Source organism: Parasteatoda tepidariorum, chromosome 5, assembly GCF_982258835.1.
Source record: "Parasteatoda tepidariorum strain Cologne lab strain chromosome 5, Ptep-v5.0, whole genome shotgun sequence".
NCBI classification, from domain to species: Eukaryota; Metazoa; Arthropoda; class Arachnida; order Araneae; family Theridiidae; genus Parasteatoda; species Parasteatoda tepidariorum.
In genome coordinates this window covers 23,167,431-23,173,347 of record NC_141759.1, presented here as the reverse complement: position 1 = coordinate 23,173,347, position 5,917 = coordinate 23,167,431, and the positions used below count along the sequence as shown (strand labels likewise).

The 5,917-nt window shown below is 29.1% G+C and overlaps 1 long non-coding RNA gene across 1 annotated transcript; it reads left to right on the top strand.

The window, feature by feature from the left end:
• Positions 1 to 601: 601 nt before the first annotated feature.
• Positions 602 to 5,291, top strand: LOC147808681 (uncharacterized). Its single transcript, XR_015433649.1, has 2 exons — positions 602 to 1,074; positions 3,487 to 5,291. It is a non-coding gene; the product is annotated as an uncharacterized LOC147808681 (long non-coding RNA).
• Positions 5,292 to 5,917: the final 626 nt, after the last annotated feature.

The following is a 5,917-nucleotide window of genomic DNA, read 5'->3' as shown; positions in this document are numbered from 1 at the left end:
AATGGCGATCGATCAAAGACAGTTGGGGGAAAGACATATAAAAAAATTAGACTAAAATACCAACGATAAGATATTATTTAAAGTGTACAAAGTCAGCGTTTACAAATGACAAACTTCAACATAGCGACAGCCTATACCTATGCGTGACATATATTAAAAAGATACTGATTATGAGAGTACCAGGCCGCCGGAAAGTTAAAACTTTATATAATAGGAAAGATAATCGCATGGGCGAATGCAATGAAGTGTTTTGAGCCGGAAATGAAGGCGATAAAAAATATTAGTTGTTGAAAATTGCGATGGAATCCACTTGCAGTGGATGACACGTTAATATGGCGGCCTGATACTCTAAGCCTAGATCAATGGAACATCGGATTTCAAACACTCAGAAATGGAAAAATAGGCCCGCCAGAGGCCGGAAAAGACTCACCGGAGATGCCAAGGGGAATTACATCCTGTTTTTAATAAGATTTAGCTAGAAGAAAGGACTAATTAATGCTTTTAAAAGCGTATTTTTGGAACTCCTGAAGGAGATGTTGTTGCTTGGGTGGGAACTACTTGTCAACCACTTTTTTTTTCTTTTCTTCCAGACGTGGACACGTACCTAGGTTTGCAAAACCCTTAACCGTATAGTCCACGTCTGGACTACAGTCTAGCTCGCACAAAGCTCATAACTGCACAATACAGATGATACAGATGACAATAAAGATGACAATAATTCGTATCACATTACACTCTAAAAACTGTACCTCTGATTTCAGAGGCACAAGCTAAATGTACCGTGTATTTTCTCGCGTAAGAGGCACATAACTAATGTGCCTTTAAAAATGAGAGGCACCACGAGAAATTGAAGGCACCAAAGCAAACGCCAGTCAATGCGCGGTACGAAAAGACTTTTGTGCCTTTCATTTCTTTTTCTTCGGTACGATCATGTAACGGAGAACAAGCGCATGCGCACATCAGTGAAAAATTTTATGACGAAATACGTTTTCTGTCCCTTCCCATCCACGCTACCGATGGAAGAAGTTTGTCTACAAATGTGTTCTATCGATGTTATAAAAATGCTTGAATTTGGTAAGTTTAATACTTATATCTTATTTTTATATTTATTCCTAAGTAACGACGGCATCTTTTTTATTAATACATTTCAATTTTTATTACTGAATTATTAATGCTACAAATCTTATAAAAATGTTTAAGCGAGAGAGCTAACCCTAGTTATGTTTACATTTCTGTTGTAGTTGTATTATTTATGTTTTATCATTATAATATTAAGAGGAATGTTTTTAAAGTGCCCTATATTTGTTCTGTAGTGTTTGATTATAATTTTGTATGAGGTTTTCAATGTGGCGATAGCTATGAATAAGAAATCATTTTTATTTGAAATACCAATTTGCTTTTTTGTTTATCTTAGTTTACATTCGAGAGCTATCACAGAAATTCTCTCACAGAATGATTGAATAATTTAAAAATCAACGAAGAATGTTTTCGAATTTTTATTATAATTATGAAAAGTATACTTTCAATTATTAGCTATTTTAGAAAACAATTGACATTGATATCTAATTATAATTATTTCAAACTGTTACTAAACTTACAGTTGACATAAACCTGAAGAAAAAAATAAGATTATGCTTTATTTATATTTTAAATATGGTGTAAGCATGGGAGAAAAAGGCAATCTTCTAATGATTTATAAATTTTTAATTAGTTATTATTTTTTTTGAAAAAGTAATGTTTAAAAATGTTTTATTCTAACATCACAGCTTTCAGTGTATAATTTCAAATTTTAGTTTTGAATTTATGACTCAAAATAGATAACATGGGATATATAATTATTTACGACTGTGAAACTCCTTTTAAAAATTGTAACATTTCAAATTGAAATTTAATTTATTTGATTTTTAAAAAGGATTAATAGCTTGCTCCAGGGTGCTCTTGTGGCACAGCTGGTTAAATTATCTTTCACACTGCTTATTAGAGAACTACTGTAATGAGTTAGATCCTGGCAATGTATAAAACAACTGGCGTGTATACTTTGCATATAAATTCCGCCACAACTGAAAGTTCTCTCATTGGTTATCGTGCAGAAGATTCAAACGAGCTAGCTCAAGCGGAGTCCACTTTATCTGACCAGTATCAAAATTACATGGCATTTTAACCATGGCCGTTAAAAAGTAAAGCCCTAGAAATAGGATTTTTGGTCATGGTTGAGTGATGGGCGGTGATGAGTACCTTGCTCTTTGTTTAAAATAATATAATGCCAAGTACTTAACAGCTTGAACTTTTTGAAAAATATTAAAGTATTGCTAACTAGAGCAGTTTAATTTACATAATTTTGATATCAATAACTATATATTAAAAATAAAAAAATTATTTGCATAACATTCATTGGATCACAAATGGATTAGATATGCAGAATCGCTGTTGTGTCACTGGCATTTTCCAAGATAAATTCTTAATGCTTTATCGATATATACTGAATACTTTATTTAAAAAATATTTGGTATTTCATATTCAATGCTCAACACTTTATACTCCATGTTTTCTTGCTACGAAAAGCTACCTAGTAAAACTTTCTAATTCAGCATCAGTGATAATAATTTTTAAGAAACTTTAATTTTTTTTTATTGTTATTGCTACCTTACCTGTGTTACTTAGAATAACATTATCAAAAAACTTTTATTAATCTATAACTAATGCTTTTCCTGAACTGTAGTAAAAAAAATATGAAGCGAAGCAATTTTGATAACAATATTTAGAAAGAAAATATATTGATTGTAAGGATTGATATGTGTATAAACTTGATACAGTGAAAAATTTTTTTTTTTTTTTGCTCTCTGAAAGACAATTTAATGTTTGTGTAATCTAAATTTATATTATTAGTATAACTAAATGATTAATAGTTTTTTTTGCTGTTACTTTTTGTCTCGACTGTGTTCCAGTAAATGCAAAAAAATGTTTTTAATTATTAAATATTTTTATAAATAATAAATAATTACTTTTAGATTTACATTTGAATTTTCTTTGTTGACTCCAATTTTGTTTTGTGTTAAGAACAATCCTTGCACTTTCTTATGTATTTAAGCTTAGATAGATTTACACTTTTTTTTTCTTTAACATGTTGAATGCCACACTAATTTTACATGGCTTGTCCGTCTGGCCAAAATGATTTTTTCAGTATATATTACAATTATTTCTTCAAACCATTTTAGTAATAATAATATAAAAAAAAATTAGAGCATTAAAAATTTATTCGAGTTATGTGTTTCGAATAATCTAGGCACCAGTCACCGGTGACCCCTATGGCATTCAACGTGTTAAATTAGTTCAATAATATTATATATAAAAATTATTTTAGCTAAACCTATTCTTAATGTAATAAAATCTTCATGAATGTATTTGTGTACATTGTGATAGAAACTTTTAACAACTTATTCAAATAAAATACTCTTACATTGATAAGTCCTGTTTTAAATGTTCTAGCCGAGATGAATGCATGACAAAACACTGACATGGAGAGGAAAACCACTAAGCCTGCTACAGTTAGTCTGGCGTCCAGGGGACTCAAACCCATGATCCAACTACCTTGGAGGGTATTTTACATCAGCACTGTGGTCAATGCTAAACTATAAATAATGTGGATGCTGTGGGAAGGATTTGATCAGGCCTCCTCTGCAAATGCTTTGCCCATGTACCTCCCCCGGCGAAGTGTTGAGCATTTTTTCTTCCGGATACAACCTTTAAATGTCCGTTGCTATTTCTCTGAATTATTGTGATTCTGTATTAATAACTAGTGAAAACTAAAAGAAAGAAAAATGTGTGTCATTTGATTTTTTTCAAAATTTGGAAAATGTTTTAATAAAAGTTCTCTGCGAAACGTGTGGACTTTTTTTATAAGGGTCTGCATTAAACGAATCTTACCATTTCCAAGTAAAATTGACTTACAGTTGTTCCACTCTGTAAAGCAAATTTATCTATATGTTATCACCTTTTACTATGATATTTTATTTTCTCATTATAGTGCTAATTTTTTTAATTTTGTTTTATTTTAAATTATTATAATTTTTGTAAATTTGGTTTTGGCTATTCTCACTGGTTAAATTACTCATTGTATTAAGTGTGTTTACCATTATAATTTTGCTTCCGGTGTTGTTTTTTCTTTTTTTACCTGCACTTTTTCTTTATTGACCTTTAATTATGATATTACTATATATATATACATAGCCTATACTAAGTATTTCAAATTATTTGCCAGATTTTAAAATTCTTAGCCAAAGGAAAATGTTAGAAATTTTTTATGATAGATTTTTTCTGTAGGAAACTTTTAAACATAATACAAATTTATTATAAATTAATTATTTTATAAAAATGCAAATAGAAATTTAGAGTCATTTTGCTGTTGGGGAGGAGTAAACGTGCAATGAATGGGGGAGAGATTGAAAAATGCAGATGTTTTATCGTGTTTGAGGGGAGGAAATAAACATAGATTAAGGTTTATTTTTGGCAACGTATTAGATTAGTGTAGTAATATAAAGATAAACCTGAATCGACGCTATGTTCTGCGTTATTAAATTAGTGCATATATTATTGTCATGAAAAAATATTTTTTCTGCTAAAATAATCTGCATCTTGTTTTTCGTTTGAAAACAGCTTTCGCCAATACTTTCCCTCAAAAGGGAACAAGGTCTTTTTTCTTCAATTGTAAACTAGACATTGTACATTTTCTCTATGGGCTAGTTTTATTTAGTACATTAGATTGTTGCAATCAAGTTTAAGTTAAAATAATTTTTATTTTAATAATATTTATAAAACAAATGCATGTTTAATGATTGGGGATAAAAATGCGGAATTTCACGATTTTTAAAATACTATAAAAATAAAAATTCTGAAACAAGCTTTCAAAAAAAATTGCAAAATTCTTTTCATATATTCAGAGCTCAAATAAAATTGTCAATTAAGTAATATTAAGTACAGTTAGTTCTAAAAAAATTGAAAGCTAATGTTCCCAAAATGGGAATGATGGCGCCTAATGGGTTAATATGCTTCGCCAAAATCAGGCTTTTAAAAAAAAATTCATTTCAATAGAAAGAAATCTTTGATTTTACACTTGTAAAGTCATTTGATTAAACATATTTGATGTTATAAAACATACAAATTGTTCAAAATCTACATCTATAATTTTAAAATATTGTGAAAGTTCTATATTTTTCCATATTTGTGTGCAACTGTTACTAAATTATGTAATATTGTTCTTTATGTGTGAAAATAAAAGATATTAGATTTCATGATATTTAGTGTTTAATTTTGATTCTTATAAAGCTATTTTATTGAATCTCTAAATATTTAAAAAATATCAAAATTTATAAGAAATTTCCATTTTGAGGATACTTTTTGGAAAAAAAATCCATGAATTATATTGACTTGGTTTAACAGAAATAAATATTTTTTATACCTATATCTGATTAGAAAAACATCATTGTAATTGTTGAAGTATCATTAAACGCTACATAATTAAAGAAATTGTATAAATTTACATATTTTATAATTGCCTATGAAAAAGCATTAGATGGAATCCCTTGAGATGATCACCTCAAGTGGCCAATATTCAAAGAATTGGGAAATATTTTTCATTAAGAATTATTATAATTAATATCTTGGTAATAGTGTAAACCCCTTTTTATATGAAGTGCAAGCAAATTACGAATGGGTAAAAAAAAAAGTGTGTTCAAATCTGGTAAATAACAGGTTTTGGTTCCACTAAATGCTTATTTCAATGAGTGGTTCATAAAAGCAAAATCTAAGGTACAATGTACCTTTCAAGCTAAGAGGTACATCTGATTTTGCCTCTGAAATCAGAGGTACATTGTGCCTTTCATTTTTAAAGGTACGTTGTGCCCTTAAAATTCAGAGGCAC